Source organism: Acinonyx jubatus, chromosome E2 (assembly GCF_027475565.1).
Source record: "Acinonyx jubatus isolate Ajub_Pintada_27869175 chromosome E2, VMU_Ajub_asm_v1.0, whole genome shotgun sequence".
NCBI classification, from domain to species: Eukaryota; Metazoa; Chordata; class Mammalia; order Carnivora; family Felidae; genus Acinonyx; species Acinonyx jubatus.
In genome coordinates, this window is record NC_069396.1 from 14,398,972 (window position 1) to 14,420,701 (window position 21,730).

The 21,730-nt window shown below is 40.0% G+C and overlaps 1 protein-coding gene across 2 annotated transcripts in view; it reads left to right on the plus strand.

Annotated features, from left to right (window-relative positions):
* The first annotated feature begins 4,871 nt into the window (after positions 1-4,871).
* Positions 4,872-21,730, plus strand: part of IST1 (IST1 factor associated with ESCRT-III) — a 31,420-nt gene continuing 14,561 nt past the window's right edge. The window contains exons 1-2 of one of the 2 annotated variants that reach the window (XM_053210780.1): positions 4,872-5,000; positions 5,420-5,576. The gene's annotated coding sequence lies outside the window, so the exon portion shown is untranslated. Of the gene's footprint in view, positions 5,001-5,419; positions 5,577-5,602; positions 5,757-21,730 lie in introns of those variants that run through there. The other variant, XM_015087173.3, reaches the window with a different exon arrangement.

Here is a 21,730-nt window from a genome sequence, read left to right on the forward strand (position 1 = left end):
CAAAATATTGGAAATAATCTAAATTCACATCAATAGAACAGTGTTAAAAAATTATAGTATACGTATATATTGGAATATTATTCAGCCCTTTAAAAGAATGAGAATTATTGAAAACTGCTGATATGGAACAATCTCCAAGATATATATCTTAAAATTTCTCTTTATTTTTATTTATTTTTGAGAGAGAGAGAGAGAGAGAGAGACAGAGTGTAGGTGGAGAGGGGCACAGAGAGAGAGGGAGACACAGAATTGGAAGCAGGCTCGACTCCGAGCTGTCAGCACAGAGCCCAATGCAGGGCTCTAACTCACAAACCTCAAGATCATGACCTGAGCCGAAGTCAAACGCTTAACTGACTGAGCCACCCAGGTGTGCCTCTAAGATGTATATCTTAATGTATGTTGCAGTACAAGTTATAGGTTACCATAAATAGTATGCTAGTAGTACATGTGTAGAAGAAAGGCATATATATTTATATAGTTTTATGTGCCCATAATATCACTGGAAGGATTTTGAAAGCATTAAACATTATCTGTTTAATACACCATTCTAAGAGCTTTTTGTTATTAGCACATTTAATCCTCATAACAATTTTATTAAGGTAGGTGGTGGCATTCCCATTTTACAGATGAGGAAACTGAGGCACAGAGAGATTAAGTAACTTGCTCTAAGGCACCAGAATCTGGTAACAACAGTTCTTCTATTTCTAGAGTGAGGGACTAAAAGACTAAGGGGCAAAGGACGGAGACAGTATTTACTGTAAATCTTTTTCAGCTGTGTGTGTGTGTGTGTGCGTGTGCGTGTGTGCGCGCGCGCGTGTGTGTGCGTGTGTGTGTTTGTGTGTATTGCTGTTTATGCATTACCGTAAAAAAATTTATTTTAAAAGTTTATTTGCACCATTAGGAAAATGGGCAAAACCTATAATGAGCACACTATTTACAGGGTAGTCAATCTTACTAATGTTCAAAGATATGCAAATTAAAATAATTTATTAGTTTCAAAAAGATTAGAAAGATTGACAATGCCCACAGTTGGGGAGTATGAGGAAATGGGCATGCACATATACTATTACTAGGAGGATAAAATTATAGAACCTTCTGGGAGAACTGTCTGGTAACAGGTTGTACTAGTTTGCTAGGGCTGCTTTAACAAAGTCCCACAAACTGGGTGGCTTAAACAACAGGAATTTATTGTCTCATGATTCTGGAGGCTAGAAGTTCTACATCAAGGTATTAATAGGGTTAGTTCCTTCTGAGGGCTATTAGGAAGAATTGGTTCCAGGCCTCTCCTGAAAGCTTCTGGTGGTTTGTTGGCAATCTTTGGTGTTTCTCAGTTTGTAGATGCTTTGCTTTTGCCTTCATCTTCACTTGGTGTTCTCCCTGCATGTGTGTGTATCTCCAAATTTCACCTTTTTATGGGACACAAGTCATATTGGAGTAGGGCTGTCTCTAAGGACCTCATTTTAATTTGACTACCTCTGTAAAGACCCAGTCTCCAAGTAAGGTCACATTCCGAGATACTGGGGATTAGTATCTCAACATACGAATTTGGAGGGCGGGGGGGCACAGTTCAGCCCATAACGTGGGCATCAAAAATTTAAATATGCATACCCTTTGACCAAGCATTACCACTTATGGGAATCTGTCTTGAATAAATAGTCTGAGGAAAAATAGTCTGAAAGTATTCATATATATATATTTAGAACAATATTCATTATAGTACATTGCAGAACATTACTGGAATCAGCCTAAGTATCAATAAGAGATGGTTGGCTAAATAATGGTGTACCTGCTTCCATTGTTAAAGATGGATCTATATGTATTGACAGGAAAAGATATGCAGAATGGAGTGTGTGGCTGGCTCAGTTGATAGAGTATGGGACTCTTAAGTTCTAGTTCCATGTTGGGTGTAGAGATTACTTTTTTTTTAATGTTTATTTACTTATTTTGAGAGGGTGGGAGGGGCAGCGAGAGGGAGGAAGAGAGAGAATCCCAAGCAGGCTTCATGCTCAGTGTGGAACCCAATGCTAGGACTCAGTCCTATGACCATGAGATCATGACCTGAGCCAAAGTCAAGAGTCAGACACTTAACTGACTGAGCCACCCAGGCGTCCCTGTAGAGATTACTTAAAAATAAAAACTTTAAGTGTCTGACTTTGGCTCAGGTCATGAACTCACGGGTGGTGGGTTCGAGCCCCGTGTTGGGCTCTATGCTGACAGCTCAGAGCCTGGAGCCTGCTTTGGATTCTGTGTCTCCCTTTCTCTCTGTTCCTCCCCCACTTGCACTCTGTGTCTCATTTAAAAAAAACCTTAAAAGGGGCGCCTGGGTGGCTCAGTCGGTTGAGCGTCCGACTTCAGTTCAGGTCATGATCTCGCGGTCTGTGAGTTCAAGCCCCGCGTCGGGCTCGGGGCTGATGGCTCAGAGACTGGAGCCTGCTTCCGATTCTGTGTCTCCCTCTCTCTCTGCCCCTCCCCCGTTCATGCTCTGTCTCTCTCTGTCTCAAAAATAAAAAAAATTTAAAAAAATCTTAAAAAAATGATATATAGGATATATTAAGTATAAAAAGCAGGTTTACTGACAGTTTGCATATTATTATTTGTGTTAAATTTAAAATAATAACAAAATTTTAAATAATGTATTCCAAAAAATTAATAATGGCAGGAGGAGTCTTTCATTAAACCCCACACATACACTTTCAAATTAGTAAAAACAAACATATTTTTACTTTCAAAAAAAAAGAAGGTATTAAATTCAGTCCCCTTTATCCTGCTTTTAAACTAAATGCAGAACAGAATCATAATATATTTATTGCTGGGAACTTGGTTTAATCTGGTAGTTTCTGGGGGGAAACTACTACTTCCCATGGAGATATATAATAGCCTAGTATAAACACACACACTTTTTGTTTTCTGAACACTTTGAAAGTAAGTTGCAGACAACATGATCCTTCACTTTTACATAGTTCAACATACATCTCCTAAGAATAAGGGGACTCTCCTACACTGTGATTACACTTATGAAACAATGATTATGCTTATGAAAATTAACAATAATTTCATAATGTCTAATATTAAACACACATTTGAATTTCTTAAGTTGTTCCCCCAGTATCTTTCCTTTTTTTTAACCAGGATCCAATTGAATTTTATGTATTTTATTTGGTTATTATGTCTCATTAGTCCCTTTTAATCTAGAGCCAGTTTTCTGGTAGAAGATTCCACATTTTCCATTTAAATGATTAGTATATATGCTGTTTATTTAATCCCCTTCATGACATAGACTTAATTTAAAAAACTTTGTTAGGGGGCGCCTGGGTGGCTCGGTTCCTTAAGCGTCCACTTCTGCTCAGGTCATGATCTCATGGCTCATGGGTTTGAGCCCCACGTTGGGGCTGACAGCTGACAGCTGACAGCTGACAGCTCAGAGCTTGGAGCCTGCTTTGGATTCTGTCTCCGTATCTCTGCCCCTCCCCTGCTCGCACTGTGTGTGTCTCTCTCTGTTGAATGTAAGTAAACATTAAAAAAAATTTTTTTTAATTTGTTATGAACTGTTTTTTTTTTGTTGTGGTAAAATATACATAATCTAAAAGTTAGCATTAAAATTTTTTAAAAAATGTTTATTTATTTTTGAGAGAAAGAGAGAGGAAGAGCACGCAAGGGGGAGGGTAGAGAGAGAGAGGGAAACAGAGAATCTGAAGTAGGCTCCAGGCTCTGAGCTGTCAGCACAGAGCCTAATGCAGAGCTCAAACTCATTAACTGACTGAGCCACCCAGGCACCCCTAAAAGTTAGCATTTTAACCATTTTTAATTGTACAGTTCAGTGGCATTAAGTACATTCACATAATCATAGCCATCACCCCCATCCACCTCCAGAACTTTTGTTTTGCCAAACTGAAACTCTGTGCTTATTTAACAATAATTCCCACTTTCCCCTCCCTCTAGCCCCTGGTAGTCATGATTCTGCTTTCTCCCTCTCTGAATTTCTACTTTCTCCCTCTCTGAATTTGACCTCTTTAGGTACCTCATATAGATGGAACTACGCAGCGTATGTCCTTTTGTGACTGGCTTATTTTCCATACTAGAATGTCTTCAAGGTTCGTGCATGTTGTAGATGATGTGTCAAAATTTCCTTCCTTCTTAGGCTGCATAATATTCCATTGCATGTATGTACCACATTTTATTTATCCAGTCTTCGCACCATGTAGTTGGGCTGCTTTCACCTTTTGACTTATTGACTATGAACATTTGAAGACATGCTTAAGGGTAGAGATAATTGTACAGTAACCCTCATCCAATTCAACAATTATCAAGATTTTTGTGCCATTTTACCCCTTTGCAAAGTATTCGTTTCTTAAAAAATTTAAAAAAGACATTTTCTTACAAAATCTCAATGCCATTTTCATGCTTATAAAAGAACAACTCTTTGGTTAGTTAGTATCTTGTAATACTTCGTCCATAAAGTAATTTCCCTGATTGTCTCAAAATGTCTTTTATAGTTGGCTTGTTTGAATCATTAAACAAGATCCACACACATTCCATTTGATTGCAGTGTCTCCAAGGCTTTTTAAATTCAAGCAATCTGCCTTCACTTCTATTTTTTTTAGATGCCATTACCTTATTGCACAACGGGCTGAATTATATTTGCATGCATTTACAGGGGAAAAAAACCCACACATTTTAAAAGAACCAAACACTGTATTTTGAGGTTCTGGAACCGGTTTAATTTAGAAATACTGCAAGTGGTTATAAAAACAGTATATCTAAATTCATAAAAACCTCATACAGTTACGCATAGTCCATCCTTGTCATATGACCGCATTATAATTTAGCAAACCACAGTGTTGATCCCGGTAGATGAAGCCTTTACGGCAGGGGGCAGGGTTACCTCCTTCTAGAAGCCAAGAGCCTAAGAAGCCCCTTCCAATAGTAAGCAGAGAATAGTTTTCAAGTGGAAAACAAAGACAACTATATCCAAGTTTCCTCTGAACACAGAGATATGGTAAGTTTCTGGAGAACGTGGTGTTGAGGAAACATACTAGTGAATTATATAATACAGGCTAGAGAGTCTGGTTAAAATAGTAATGAGACTTGGTTTTAAAAGGGGGCAAGACTATTGGAGGGGATCGATGGAGTGATGGTGGGCAACTAAGGGAATAGGGTGAAGGGTCGGATAAGAAGCTTTTAAAGGGTGGAAACATGCTCAGTCATTGCCGCCGGAGGAAAGAAACGGACACCAGGGAAAGCCCCCAGGGCCACTGGAGTTGAGCGAGGCACGGGAGCAAATCTCTAGGAGTAACACTGGGTGTTTAAAAGGTAGTGCTGGAGCGGATTTTTCGAGGGAATGGAACAATGCGGAAAAAGGAATTGAGCACAAAGCAGGTGAACAAACCACTCCCTCCTGCCTCCCCGCGCCCAGGTCAAGCTATGCGATACCCAGGACACGCCTCTACCGGAGAACGCTAATGCAGATGGCGTGAAGTCTTAACGCGTCACCACCCATGCCTCCGCCGCGGGAAGTAGTCCCCATTGCACCGGCTCCGGAGGGAGCTCAATGAGGGAGCTTCCCAGTGCCTTCGAACGTGAGTTCCGGGCGGGGCGGGAACGCAGCCAATCCCTGGAAAGGGGGGCGTGGCTAGCTTGGCCTCGCAGATTCCTCCGCCCGCGCTTGCTTGTGCTGAGGCTGAGGGACCCGCCATTTTGGATGCTGGTCTTTGAGTGCTAAGTCTGTCTCAGCCGTTTTTGCACCTGAATTCAGCCAGGTGAGTGTGGCAGCCTCAGTGTCAAGGGTCTTTGTTTTCCTCCTCCCACTGCGCTCCGTATTTGGAAGTCCCAAATCTGGGGTTCAGACGACCCCCAGGTGGCAGTTGAGAAAGGGAAGGATCCTGGGTTTGGGGGTCAGACCCTAGGTCAGGCCCGAGAGTCCGCGGTGCGGGAGGCCTAATGGAGGCCGGGGTTGGGGGCGTGGCAGGGCCTCGAGCAGCTCGGGAGACCGCTGGTCTTGGTTACTTGAAGCGGCGAAACTTTCCCGTTGTCATTCCTGCCTCGAGGCGGAAACGCCACGGCCTCGGCTCTGCCTCCCGATGGTGACAGGGCTCGTTCTGCGGTTTCGGTGACACCCTTGTGCCGTTTCCATTGGTTCAGAGAGACTTCGGGAAGGTCGGTGTCTCCGGTGTGCGTGACAGTCTGATCGCCTCCACCTGGCGGGGCGGCCCCCTGAGGTGGTGCCTGGGGGGGGGGGGGTGGGGGCCCTGGACTTGGGCCCCCTTTGGCCAGAGAAAATGGCCTTTTTCTGTTTTGAGCAAGCAGCGGTCTTCGTCCCTTTTCGCAGACCCCTACGTGTGTTATGAGAGACCTTGTGAGAAGCCTGAGGCCCTGTCCTTGTCTCTCTCCTCTTTGTGTTCTCAGCGCTCCTCCTCCCGCGTGCCGGAGTTGAGGATTTGAAAACTCTAGCAGCGTAAACTTCTGCAAGGATAGGGATCCATGGAGGGTCCGTTTACAATTAGACAGTAGGAAAGACAACCAGTTTCATTTTCTGTTGCAGTAAAATAAAAAACAAAAGCCGGTCATAAGTAACTTTTTGGGGACTTGTAGTTTTCTCTATTATGAATATATATTTTTAAGTTTTCATTTAAAGTTTCAGGCAGACAAACGCAGACAGTATAATGAATTCCCTCCTCTTCCAACTTCAGCGATCAATTCAGAGCCAATTTTGTTTTGTTTGTGTCCCTCCTTGTGTATGTTAACAAAATAGTGGTTGAGATATGTGTGTGTGCGCGTAAGCACGTAGAAGTTTATTGACTACCTACACTCCAGTAGTCCATGGGAAATTTTCTTTTTTTAAAATGTTTATTTATTTTGAGAGCGCGCCAGTGGGGTAGGGGAAGAGAGAGAGGGAGAGAATCCCAAGTGGGCTCCGTGCTGTCTGTGCACAGCCCAAGACGGGCTCCATCTCAGGAACCTTGAGATCATGACCTGAGCGGATATCTGGAGGCGGAGGCTTAACTGAGACACCCAGGTGCCCTGGGAATTTTTTTTTTACAGCTTCCTCAGAATTACATCTTCTGGGATAGGAAGACTTGGTAATATCCTTTTGTTAGAAGATAAAGGAGTGTTTTGAAAATTTAGTGTTAGTATTGCATTTCGAAGTCACCTAGTTTGTTTGTTTGTTTGTTTGTTTGTTTTAACTTCATTTGTTTTGAGAGAGAGAGTGAGAGCAAGGGAGGGGCAGAGAGAGAATCCCAAGCAGACTCTGTGCTGTCATTGCAGAGCCCGACTGGGGACTCCGTCTCTGGAACTCTTGAGATCATGACCTGAGCTGAGATCAAGAGTTGGACACTTAACAGACTGAGCCACCCAGGCAGTCCTAAAGTCACCTAGTTTCTTAAATGCTCTCATTTTTAAACTAGTGTTACTGTTTTGTCCAAATTATTTGTTTTTATTCTCTTCCTGTGCCTCTGGGCTTCTAAGTGATCAGGACCCTCCAGAATCCCCAACTCTAGTCTGCTTAAGTTCTCATTCCTTTTTTTTTTTTTAATTTTTTTTATTAAGTTTATTTATTTATTTTGAGAGAGAGAGAGCACAAGCAGGGGAGGGACAGAGAGAGGGAGAGACAGAATCCCAAGCAGGCTCTGCACCATCAGCACAGAGCCTGATGGAGGGCTCAAACTCACCAACTGTGAGATCATGACCTGGGCCGAGATCAAGAGTCAGACGGTTAACCAGCTGCGCCACCCAGGCACCCCAAGTTCTCATTCCTTTAAAGTTAGAATCAAGTCCCAGCTGTATGCAGTCGATGCTGATTTAAAAAATAAAGCTAGAAATTATAGTCTAATGAAATGATTTCAAATACAGGAAAAGTAGTATGCACATGAATACTAATTTCAGCATTATATAACAAATGTCAGAAAGGGAAATAATTTAGAAATTATTACTCATTGGAATATTAGGCAGCCATTAAAAGAAAGTTACAAACACTGTAACAGATTCTGTGTCACTTGATAAAAAGATTCAGTAGTGTCAGAGTGCATGATTACAGGTTTGTAACAGTATGAGGAAAAATTTGGTAAAATGTATACCCACTGAATTTTTTGTGATTTTTTTTTTTTTAAATACTAATTTCATTGAGAAACAAGATAAAAAACACTTTAATAATGCCTACATATTTCAGTATTTATAGCTTCTTCCAGAAAATCTTGATGGTCTCTGAATTCTGTAGCCTATACGTTTCTTGTGAGTTACACATGATGCTACAGGTCTTGTGGCCCTTTATTAATTTTTTAATCTTGATTAATTTGGTCAGTGAAGTTTTTGTTTTGGTCAGTGAGATTAGGTAACAGTTTACTGTGTGAAAATATAGTAAAGTTGGCATTCTGTAAGTGAAAGGTTTTAAGGATTGGACTATATTAACTTGGAAATGCCTTCTAGCTTGTTTGTACTTTAATGTGACATCTTCATAGCTGAAATACAGAGGTCATACCTAAATCTGTTCATATAATTTATTTTATAAGGAAGAAATATTCAAGATAAGTAAAATAATACATTTCAAATATAAAAACTTTTTTTTATATTGCATAATACCATTCTAGCCCACTATTCACTCTACTTCCTCCCTTACCCACTGCACTTTTGGAGCTACATACTCGAAAGCTGGTCCTTTAGAAATTCAGGATCTTTTTTGCTCTTTTTAGCTACTTCAGTAGAGCTTTCAGGATTACTACCTCTGGGCAGCTTCATGATTTGGGGCAGCAGGTATGAACTGCAGCAGTCTCGCCTTTATCCTCCAAACAACATGAGGAATGACTCAATCCATGGTTTTACACCTTCCCTTTTTCAGAATGAAGAGATTATCCTTTATTTACTTTGACTCATTTTCATTTTTTTAAGTTCTTGTTACATATTTCTGCTTATTTTTATTTATTTTTATTTATTTTTTAAGTTACATCCAAGTTAGCATATAGTGCAGCAATGATTTCAGGAGATTCCTTAATGCCCCTTACCCATTTAGCCCATCCCCCCTCCCACATCCCCTCCAGTAACCCTCTGTTTGTTCTCCATGTTTAAGAGTCTCTTATGTTTTGTCCCCCTCCCTGTTACATTATTTTTGCTTCCCTTCCCTTATGTTCATCTGTTCTGTGTCTTAAAGTCCTCATATGATATTTGTCTTTCTCTAATTTCGCCTGGCATAATACCCTCTAGTTCCATCCAGTTCCATCTAGTTGTAAATGGCAAGATTTCATTCTTTTTTGAGTGCCGAGTAATACTCCATTGTATATATATATACCACATCTTCTTTATCCATTCATCTATTGAGGGACATTTGGGTGCTTTCCATACTTTGGCTATTGTTGATAGTGCTGCTATAAACGTTGGGGTGCATGTGCCCCTTCAAAACAGCACACCTATGCTTGGATAAATACCTAGTAGTGCAATTGCTGGGTTGTAGGGTAGTTCTATTTTTAATTTTTTGAGGAACCTCCACACTGTTTTCCAGAGTGGCTGCACCAGTTTGCATTCCCACCCACAGGGCAAAAGAGATCTTCCTCTACATCCTTGCCAACATCTCTTGTTGCCTGAGTTGTTTATGTTAGCCATTCTGACAGGTGTGAGGTGGTATCTCATTGTGGTTTTGATTTGTAAGAGATTATCCTTTAAAAGACTTCTGGAACTGAATGATAAAAGAGGGACTAGATGGATTTGTTGTTCCAGAGTTAAGAATTGGGATAAAGTGAGGATTTGGGAAGAACCAATGTGTGACATAGTGGTGTTACACTAATAAAAATATTAGTAGATCAGTACATGCCTTCCCTGGAGATATTGTGGGTTCCGTTCTAGACCACCACAGTGAAGTGAGACAAATCAGTTTTTTTGTTTTCATAGTGCATATAATAGTTAATGTTTATATTGTAGTCTTTCAAGTGTACAGTAGCATTATGTCTAAAAAAATATATTTTAATTAAAAATATTTTATTGCTGGGGCACCTGGGTAGCTCAGTTGGTTAAGCATCAATTCTTGATATCAGCTCAGGTCATGATCTCATGGTTGTGAGATTGAGCCCTGCATGCAGCTCTGCACTGGTTGTGGAGCCTGCATAGGATTCTCTGTTTCCTCCCTCTGTTCCTCCCCCCACACGTGCAAGTGCATGCCCTCTCTCGCAAAAAAAAAAAAAAAAAAAAAGTTAAAAAAAATGCTAACTTTCAGCAAGCTCTAACTTCTGGAGGGTCCTCCCTACATGTTGATGGCTGCTGACTGATGCAGGTGAAGCTGAAACTGTGGCAATTTCTTAAAATTTTAAGACAATAATGGAGTTGGGTGTTTTTGTTTTTTTGTTTTTGCATCAGTTGACTTCCTTTCATGAACAATTTCTCAGCATATGATACTGTTTGATAATATTTTACCCACCATAGACCGTTTTTTTCAAAATTTGGGTCAGTCCTCTCAAACCCTGTTGCTGCTCTATCAACTAAGTTTATGTAATATCCTAAATTCTTTGTTGTCGTGTCAACAATCACAGCGTCTTCACCAGGAGTAGAATTCATCTCAAGAAACCACTAAAGAACGTGGTTTATTTATGAGGAACACGTCTCGGGGTACCTGGCTGACTCAGAAGAGCATGTGACTCTTGGTCTTTTGATCTTGAGTTTGAGCCCCACATTGAGTGTAGAAATTGCTTAAGTAAATAGATAACTTAAAAAAAAAAAAGAAACAACTTCTCATCAAAGTTTTTATCATGAAATTGCAGCAATTCAGCCACATCTTCAGCCTCTCCTTTTTAATTTTACTAGTTTTGCTTTTTATACACTTGCAGTTACTTCCTCCACTAAAGTCTCAAACCCATCAAAGTTTGGAATCAGTGTTTTCCCAATTACTGTTAATATGGATATTTTACCCTCTTGACATGAATCACAAATCAAATGTTCTTAGTGGCATCTAGGATGGTGAATACTTCCTAGAAGGTTTTTGATTAACTTTGCCCAAGTCCATGAGGGGAGTCACTCTCTATGGCAGCTCTAGCCATGTAAGATGTATTTCTTAAATAATAAGATTTGAGGGGCACCTGGGTGGCCCAGTCATTTGAGCGACCGACTTTGGCTCAGGTTGTGACCTCACTGTTTGTGAGTTCACGCCCCTCATTGGGCTCTGTGCTGACAGCTCAGAGCCTGGAGCCCACTTCAGATTCTGTGTCTCCCTCTCTCTGCCCCTCTTCGGCTAGCACTCTGTGTCTCTCTCAAAAATAAACGTTAAAAAAAATTTTTTTTTTTTAAATACTAAAGAAAATAGTAATAAGACTTGAAGGTTGAAATTACTCCTTGATTCAGGGGCTGCAGAATGGATGTTGTATTAGCAGGCATTGGAAACATTAATCTCATACATCTCTATCAGAGTTCTTGGGTGACCAGGTGTGTTGTCAATGAACAGTCATGTTTGAAAGGAATCTTTTTGTTCTGAGTAGTAGGTCTCAATGGTGAGCTTAAAATATTTAATAAGCCATGTTATAAACAGATGTGCTATCATCCAGGCTTTGTTGTTCCATTTATAGAGCACAGGCAGAGTAGATTTAGCATAATTCTTTGTTTTTTTTTTTTTTTCCAAGTTTTATTTAATTTTGAGAGAGAGAGAGAAAGAGAGAGAGAATCCCAAGCAGGCTCTGCACCGTCAGCACAGAGCCCAATGTGGGGTTTAAACTCACAAACCACAAGATCATGACCTGAGGCAAAGTCAAGCGGGTAACCGCCTGGGCCACCCAGGCTCCCCTAGATTTGGCATAATTTTTTTTTAATGTTTTATTTAATCTGAGAGAGAGAGAGAGAGAGAGAAATAGAGACAACCAGCATGAGCAAGGGAGGGGACACAGAACCCAAAGCAGACTCCAGCCTCTGAGCTGTCAACACAGCCCTATGTGGGGCTCGAACTCGCAAACCATGAGATCATGACCTGATCTGAAGTCAGATTCTCAACTGACTGACCCACCCAGGCCCCCAGATTTAGTGTAATTCTTAAGGGCCCTAGGATTTTTAGAATGGTAAATGAGCATTGGTTTCAACTTAAAGTCACTGGCTATATTAGCCCTTAACAAGAGTCAGCCTTTCCTTTGAAGCTTTGAATACAGGCATTGACTTCTCTTCAGCTATAGAGGTCCTAGATGGCATCTCTTTCCAGTGTAAGGCCATTTCATCTATATTGAAAATCTGTTGTTTTAGTCACCTTCATTGATTATCTTAACTACATCTTCTGGATAACTTTTTGCAGCTTCTACATCAGCACTTGTATGTTAGGGAAATGGCTTCTTTCTTTAAACCTCATGAATCAACCTCTTCGAGGTTCAGGCTTTTTGTCTGCAGCTTCCTCTCCTCTCTCAATTTGTAGAATTGAGGAGAGTTAGGATCTTCCTCTGGATTGGGCTTTGGTTTAGGGAATGTTGTGGCTGGTTTGATCTTTTATCCATCCAGACCACTAAAACGTTCTCCATGTCAGCAGTAAGGCTGTTTTACTTTCTTATTTGTGTCTTCAGTGGGGTAACACTTTTCATTTCCTTTAAGAACTTTTCCCTTGCATTTACAACTTGACTAACTGGTGCAAGAAACCTAGCTTTTGGCCTGTCTCAGCTTTTGACGTGTTTTCCTTATTGAGTTTAATCATTTGTAGTTTTTGATTTACAGTGAGAGGCATATGATTCTTCTTTTCCTTGAACACTTAGAGGCCGTTGTAGGGTTATTGATTGGCCTGATTTTAGTATTGTTTCTTGGGGAATAGGGATGCTTAAGCAAAGGGAGAAGGATGGGGGAATGGCTGGTTGGTGGAACAGTCAGAACACACACACTTACAAAGTTCAGTGTCTTACATTGGAGTGGTTGTGGAGTGATTGGTGGCACCCCAGTTACAATTGAAATATTAACATCAAACGTCACTGATCACTCGTCACCATAACAAATGTAATAATAATGAAAAAGTTTGAAATATCGTGAGAATTAACAAAATGTGACACAGACTTGAAGTAAGCAAATGCTTTTGAAATAATGGTGCTGATAGACTTGCTTAATGCAGGGTTACAAACCCTCAAGTTGTAAAAAATGCAGTATGTGAGAAGTGCAATAAAAAGAGGTATGCCTGTATATAGACAAGGTAGAATACTGAGAAATAGTATTGTATTCACTAGTTATAATCCTTTCATAGGGTTTGTATTATAGATGTTTGCATATCTTACAGTTTATTTTTTATTTAAAAAATGTTTTTTAATGTTTGTTTATTTTTGACAGAGAGAGAGACAGCATGAACGGGAGGGTCAGAGAGAGAGGGAGACATAGAATCTGAAACAGGCTCCAGGCTCTGAGCTGTCAGCACAGAGCCTGACGCGGGGCTCGAACTGACAAACCGGGAGATCATGACCTGAGCCGAAGTCAGACTCTCAACCGACTGAGCCACCCAGGCGCCCCTGTTACGTTTTCTTTTTCTGTTGATTTTGGTAAATTAAGTATAAGAGATTTGTCCATTCTTGACTCATTTGAATTTATAGGCATAATTTGATAATAATATCCCCCCTTTTTTTAATGTTTATTTAGAGAGAGAGAGAGAGAGACAGTGAGTGAGTGTGTGTGAGCAGGGGAGGGACAGAGAGAGAGGAAGACACAGAATCTGAAGCAGGCTCCAGACTCCGAGCTGTCAGCACAGAGCCTGACGTGGGGCTCGAACCCACAAACCATGAGATAATGACTTGAACTGAATTCAGACACTCAACTGACTTGAGCCACCCAGGCACCCTGATAATGTCCCCTTTTAATTAATGTCTGTAGGATCTGTAATGATGTTTCCCTCTTCATTCCTGATAGTTTGTTTTTTGCCAGTTTGCTATAGATGTATCAATTTTTTAAAGTAATCTTTATGGACAACATGGGACTCGAACTCACCACCCTGAGGTCAAGAGTCACATGCTCTACTGGCTGAGCCAGCCAGGTGCCCCCAAATTTGCCAATTTTTATTTAATTTTTAACTTTTTAAATTTTAAGTTAAATTTATTTTTGAGAGCGAGCAAGTGAGCATGAGTCAGGGAGGGGCAGAGAGAGGGAGACAGATGATCTGAAGCAGTCTCTGTGCTGACAAAAAGAGAACCTGAAGTGGGGTTCAACCTCATAACGGTGAGATCATGACCTCAGCTGAAGTTGGATGCTCAACCGACTGAGCCACCCAGGCACCCCTTAAATTTTTTTCTAAGTTTATTTATTTTGAGAGAGACAGAGTGTGAGTGGGGGAGGGGCAGAGAGAGGGAGACACAAAAGCTGAAGCAGGCAGGCTCGGATTCCAGCCATCAGCACAGAGCCCAATGCAGGGCTGGAATTCACAAAGAGATCACAACCTGAGCTGAAGTCTGATGCTTAACCGACTGAGCCACCCACGTGCACCAGGACTACTTTTTAAGCTACATGTACAAGTTTCAATATTTTCATTTTCTTGCAGTTCATACCTTTAAAAATGTTTCTGCTTAGGGTGCCTGGGTGGTTCAGTTGGTTAAGCGTCTAACTTCAGCTCAGGTTCTCATGGTTTGTGGGTTTGAGCCCTGTGTCGGGCTCTGATGCCAGTGCAGAGCCTGGAGCCTACTTGGGATTCTGTGTCTCCCTTTGTCTCTCTCTACCTTTTCCCCATTCATGCTCTCTGTCTCTCGAAAATGAATAAACATTAAAAAATTTTTTTTAATTAAATAAAAATGTTTCTGCTTGCAACTTCCTCTTTGACCCATGGATTATGTAGAAGTGTGTTGTTAATTTCCAAGTGTTTGGAGATTTTCTGCTGTGTTTTGTTGTTACTGAGTTCTATCTAGTTCAGTTCCATATGGTTTAAGATCATACTCTGTGTGACTTCTGTTGTGTTCTGTTAAGGTTTTTTTTTTTAGCCTAGGATATGGTCTACATTCAAGTGTTTTCCATGTACATGATTACTGGGTTGGCTGGAGTGTTTAGTAATTATCAATGAGATACAGTTTTTGTATTTCCTTGCTGATATTCCACCAGTTTGATCAGTTACTGAGGAAGGTATGTGGAAGTCTCCATCTGTAATTAGGGATTTATTTCTTCTTTCCTGTCATTTTTTGTTTCATGTATTTTAAAGCATTACTTTTAGGTGCATTTATTATTAGGATTGTTGTATTTCCTTGGTAAATTCACTTTTTTATCATTATTTAATGTTCCTTTTCTATTCTTCGTTTTCCTTGTTCTGAAAACTACTTGGTCTAAAATTAATATAGTCTCTACAACTAACTTTAACTTTTTTCTTTTTAATTTATTATTGGTGGAGGGGAGTGGGGAGGAGGGAGGCAAGCAAGCAGGGGAGGAGCAGAGAGAGGGAGAGAATCCCATGAACCTGAGCCAAGATCTGAGCTGAAGTTAGACACTTCACCAACTGAGCCACCCAGGTGCCCCTTTATTTTTTTCTTTTTTAACATTTTTTTTTTTTAAGTTTTTTTGTTTGCTTAGAGTAAGAGCACAAGTGGGAAGGGGCAAAGAGAGAGAATCCCAGGCAGGCTCTGCACTGACTGTGCAATTGTTGGGACTTGAACTCAAGAACTGTGTGATCATGACCTGAGCTGAAATAAAGAGTCAGACACGTAACCTACTGAGCCACCCCGGTGCCCTGTCCCCCCCCGCCCCCTTTTTTTTCTTTAGTTTATTTTTTAATTTATTTATTTTGAGAGAGAGAGAGAGAGAGAATAGGAATCCCAAGTAGGTTCTGCACCATCAGCACAGAGCCCAATTAGGGCTCAAACTCACAAACCCTGAGATATGACCTGAGCCAAAATCGAGTCAGATGCTTAACTAACTGAGCCACCCAGGCATCTCATGATAACAAATTTTAAGATCTATTCTCAGCAACTTTCAAATATGCAGTGTAGTATTATTAACTAATCCCTACATTTACTTCCTCATGACTTTATTTTACAACTGGAAGTTTGTACTAAAATAGGTGGAGGGGTGTCAGAAGATAGAAACTTCCAACTTTTTTTTTTATGTTTGCATGATACACCCCTTTTCATCCTTTTACTTTTGCTTTTTATTTTTTAAATGTTTATTTTTGAGAGACAGGTAAGTGCGAACATGGGAGGGGGCAGAGAGAGAGGGAGTCAGAGGATCTGAAGTGGGCTCTGTGATGAGAGCAGACAGCCTGATGCGGGGCTTGAACTCATGAACTGCGAGATCATGACCTGAGCTGAAGTCAGACGCTTAACTGACTGAGCCACCCAGGTGCCCCTCATCCTTTTACTTTTAATATATTCATTATATCAAAGTGAGTTTCTTGTTGATAGTATATAGATGGACCATTTTTTGGATGATTGAGACAATCTCTGTCTTTAAATTGTTGTTTTAGACCATTTCTCCGTAATTAGGTCCATTGAATTTAGGTCCATTTTATTATGTTTTCTATTCCTCTGTTTTTCTTTCTGTTTCTGCTTTCCTGCCTTTGGGGTTGTTTGAACACTTTAGTATTCTAGTTTAAAGTCACAAGTTTTTTGGTATTTTTTTGTATGGAATGGTTTACAGGTCACTCTAGGGATTATAATAGATGTACTTTCACAGTCTACTTGTAGTCAGTATTTTGCCATTTATTTATTGTGGAATACAGGAACATCATGTTTTAGCTTTTAGTTCATTATGTTGTACTTATGCATTACATCTGTATACTTCAAAAACCGCATTAGACAATGTTACTAGTTTTGCTTTTAACTGTAAAATAAATTTTAAGAGACTCAAGAGTCATCTGTTAGATTTCCCAGATATTTGCCATTTCTTCCTTTATTTTAATCTTCCAAGTTTCCTTTTGATATCACTTCCTTCTGCTTGGAAAACTTCTTTAGAGCAGGTTTGGTGACAAATTCTTTTATTAGTTTTCCTTCATCTGAAAATGACTTTATTTCACCTTTATTTCTGAAGAATATTTTCAGTGGATATACAATTCCTGGCAAACAGTTCTTTCAGCAGTTTAGAAATACTGTTCCACTTTTTGGCTTCCATGGTTTCTGAAGTGAAATTCATGGTCATTGAATAGAATAGGCAATGCATTTTTCTCTGGCTGCTTTCAGTATTTTACAAATTTGTATTTAGCTTTCAGCAGTTTGATTATGAGTCTGGGCATACATTTCTTTGGGTTTATTCTGATTTGAATTTCCTAAGCTTTTTCAGTCTGTAGATTTAAGCTTTTTGCTAAATTTGCAGTTTTCAGCCTATAGTTTTTTACAATTTTTGGGTACCACAGTATTTTTTTCCATCTTTCTGGGACTCTGAGGGCTTTTGCTGTTGTGCTACAGGTCTCTGATACTTTGTTCACTTTTAAAAAAAAAATTTAAATCTCTTTTTCAGATTGGCTACTCTATATTGATTGATCTATCTTCCAAGTGCCCTGGCTCTGTCCTCTGTCATTTCTATTCTGCTACTGAGCCCACCAGTGAGTTTCTTACCTTGGTTATTGTCTTTTTCAGTTCTAAAGTTTCTGTTTCCTCTTTGTATCTTTTATTTCTTTCTGAGACTTTATATCTATTTATTTCAAGAGTATTCACCTTTTTGCAGCATTTTTTAAAAATGTTTTTTTAATGTTTATTTTTAAGAGAGACAGAGCACAAGCAGGGGAGGAGCAGAGAGAGAGAAAGAGACAGAGAATATGAAGCAGGCTCCAGCCTGCAAGCTGTCAGCGCAGAGCCCGATGCGGGGTTCAAACTCATGACCTGAGATCATGACCTGAGCCAAAGTTGGACACTCAGCCAACTGAGCCACCCACGTACCCCTGTTGCAGCATTTTTTATAGCAGTTGCTTTATAAAGTCTCCCTCATTTTTTTTTATTTGTAATTTTTTTTTTCAGTGTTTATTTTTTTTTGTGTGAGGGAGAGAGAGAGATGAGCTGGAGCAGGGGAGGGGAAGAGAGAGAGGGAGACAGAATCCAAAGCAGGTGTCATGCGCTGAGCTGTCAGCACAGAGCCTTATGCAGGGCTGAAATTCCCGAGATCATGACCTGAGCCACCCAGACGCCGCATAAAGTCTTTGTCATTTAATTCACAGTTCCAACATCTGTGTAATCTCAGCATTGATGGGTGATAACTGTCTTTTCCCAGGTGAGTTGGTATTCCTGGTTTGATGTAGTTGACCCACTTTCTGTCTCCACCAGAGGACCCCTTTCCAGTTCCTCAAACCAGGATTAGAGAGCTTCTCTTAATGTTTTTTCCTTTCCGTGCTGATCCTCAGTTTTGGTTTTCAGGCTGCCTTGCTTCTAGGCCAGGAAATATATCAGAGGGAGGAAAAGTGATAAACTCACTGCCATTTTATGGCTCTTCAGATTCTGGTCTTTTCCATCTAGCTACTATTATAGTTTTTTCAGGGTCTTCAAATAGCTGCTCCATACATTCTGTTCAGGTCATATAGCTTTATTCGGCTGGAGAGGCACTGAACCTGGAACCCTGTTGTTTGCTTTTTGCTTGTTTTTTAAAGGACTACACATGTTGCTCTGAGTATAGCTAGTTCGTTAATCTGACTGCTGCATGAGCAGTCTGTCCTATGCTTCTGTCACATTTTATTTGTCCTCTTCTAATGGACACTTTGTTTTCCTCTACCACCTTACTACCACAGAATCCTTATACATATGTTTTCATGGCCCTCTGTACACGTTCCTTTTAGGGTATATGTTCAGGAATGGATTGCCAGATCCTAAGGTATATGTGTACATTTATCTTACACATTAAGGCATACATTTTATTAAATACTAATAGACTTGTATTTTAGAATATTAGAATAATAGAATATCATTCATCCCTTTATAAAGGAAGGAAATCCTGCTACAACATGGACACAGATTGTACTAATAATAATATCCTATTGTATGTGTGTCAAAACACATAAACACAAATAGTGCTTTTTGTTTATCCATCTGTCAGTGTACATAGGGGTTACATTCACCTCGTGTCTGTAGTGAATAATGCTGCTATGAATATGGGTGTGTGTATATCTCTTTGAGATTCTTTTTTCACTTCTGTTGGATATGTACCCAGAAGTGGGATTGCTGGATCACATGGTAGTTTTATTTTCAATTTTTTAAGGAACTACCATACTGTTTTCCATAGTGGTACCCCTCTTCACAGTCTGACCAACAACGGTACACAAGGGCTCCAGTTTTTCCACATCCTTGCCAATACCTTTTTTTTGTTTGTTTAATAGTAGCCATTCTGATGGGTGTGAAGTGTTAGCTCCTAGTGGGTTTGATTGCATTTCTCTAATGATTAGTGAAATTGAGCATTTTTCATATGCCTGTTGGCCATTTGCATATTACTTTTGGAGAAATGTCTCTTCAAAGTCCATTGCTCATTTTTTAGTCAGGTTATTTTTTTATTGGTGACTTGTTTATATGTTAATAACTTTAAGATATATGTTCTTTATATTCACGATGTTTTAGTGTTTCATGGATCTGAAATTTTTTGTGTGTGTGATAGCAAGAAGACTGATAATTTTTATTTTTTTACATATAGAACTTGCACATTGCTGGTATATAGTAAAATGGTTAATAAATACTAGGTGCATGAAAGACTGTGTAAAATGAGTTGCTGAGTTTCTTTTTCCAGGAAAACAATGTTATGTTATTTTTTTAATAACTTTTTAAGTTTATTTATTTATTAGAGAGAGAGAGTGAGCAGGGAGGGGCAGATGGAGGGAGATGGAGAATCCCAAGCAGGCTCTGCACGGTTAGTGCGAAGCCTGATGCGGGGCTTGAATTCACAACCCGTGAGATTGTGACCTGAGCCAAGTGGGATGCTTAACCAACTGTGCCACCCAGGTTCCCCTTCAATGTTATGTTATTTTTTTAAATAAGTTTTTTTTTTTTAGCGTTTATTTATTTTTGACAGAGAGACAGAGCATGAGTGGGGGAGGGGCATAGAGAGAGGGAGACAGAATCTGAAGCAGGCTCCAGGCTCTGAGCTGTCAGCACAGAACCTGATGCGGGGCTCTAACTCACAGACTGTGTGATCATGACCTGAGCCGAAGTCAGACGCTCAACCAACTGAGCCACCCAGGTGCCCCTTAAAAGAAGATTTTTAAGAGATGTCTTGAGGATTAATCTCCGTTGTCTATGGCTTTTTGCCTGTTCCATAAATTCACTGTAATTGGATATCTAGTATCCTGCGGAATCTTAGAGTTGAAGGGACTTTAGAGATAAGAGACTTAAATTATGTTCGTCATACTGTATTTAGTGTGGAAAGGACATAAAGGACTCAGTTTTCTTTTTTTAGATAATTCATTTAACTTCAGTTTTCTAGTCTGGTTAGTTGAAATCTTACTACAGTGTAATCTGGGGTTGCTTTGGTAGATCTAGGTTCCTGCTTGTTTAGTCCTGTGTGGTATAGTCTTTGTGCTAGATAGCTTCTGTTTTCTTTTCCAGAGCCACATAGCCTTCTTTCCTTTTGATATTGTGTCCTTGGAGGCTCACTCTTGGGCACTGTCTGTAGGCCCCTTTCCTTTCTGCCTTCCAACTGGGGGTAGGTAGATGGAAGTACCAGGAGACCAGAGGGCGGGAGGAATGGGGACTAGGTATTTATTTCCCTTCTCCTTTCCTGCCAGATTGCTGCAAATTGTCTGCATGCCTCTACCAATGACCTTGATTTCTGTCTTGGAGACCCTTTTCTTATAGCTACCCTTGCCAGGTTTCACTTCCTCATCTTGCCCTTCAGGCCTGGATGTGTTAGTGGGCAATACACTATCCTTTGTTGGTTTCTTGGAGCCTTCCCCACATCTTTGTAAATAATCTATTAAATTCTTCTCAGATTACCCAGGATGTGGATGCTATCTGTTTTCAGCTGGAACCCTGATTGTTAGAGTCCCTGAACAGGCCCTGTGATTTTACTTACTTTTTAAGATTTGAATAAATGTTACTACTGAATGATAAGATTAGTAATTTGGGTTTATTTTTATCCATCTTCCACAGATGTTTACAGTAGGCTTTCGGAGTTTCTTTTCCCCAAACATTCCCAGCTAAAAGATTAGGATTGAAATAAAAACAACTTTGCCACATTTCAGTATTTTCAGCTTCCTTCACAGAGTTGGGTTTCTAATTTGCAGCATAAAACATTTGTTAAGTGTCTCTTTCAGAGAATTTCAGCATGGTCCTAAACTAGCATTTGTGGATGCTGCCCATCTTAGGCAAATATGTGAAAAAAAGATGTCTTTACAACTGCCAACATTTCATGTTGCTAAAGTCACTTCTTTGTTAATCTACCTTCTCTGTTAACCTGTGTCTTTCATTGTCTAGCTCACTTTAGATACCTAATCTAATTTAGGGGGTAAACTTTACTTTCCTAATATGTATTAATGTATTAGTGTATTAATCAGCTGTACTCTTTTTCTGTTCACATCCTCATTAATTTTTACTTTCATTGAGATGGGAAGATACATTGTTTTTGCTTTGACTTTAAAAAAATTTTCTTGTTCCTGACAGAACTCTAAATCTCTCCCTTTTGCCCTTTTGCTCTTAGCATTCTTCTCCCCTCCCTTCCTGCTAACATTGTTCTCTCCCAGGCATTCCCTTTCCAGAACCTCATTTGTGCATCTCATGCACTTTAAAATGTTCCTTCTTTGGAGTTTAGGCACTTGTCTCTCTGGACACTTGGTCTTTAGATTTCTGGTTGTGGTTTAATATCCTATTAGACCTGCTGCTAGTTTTCCTCTTTTGTCCACCACAAACTTTCTTGCCTGTTTTGCTTTCTGCTGAGGCATATG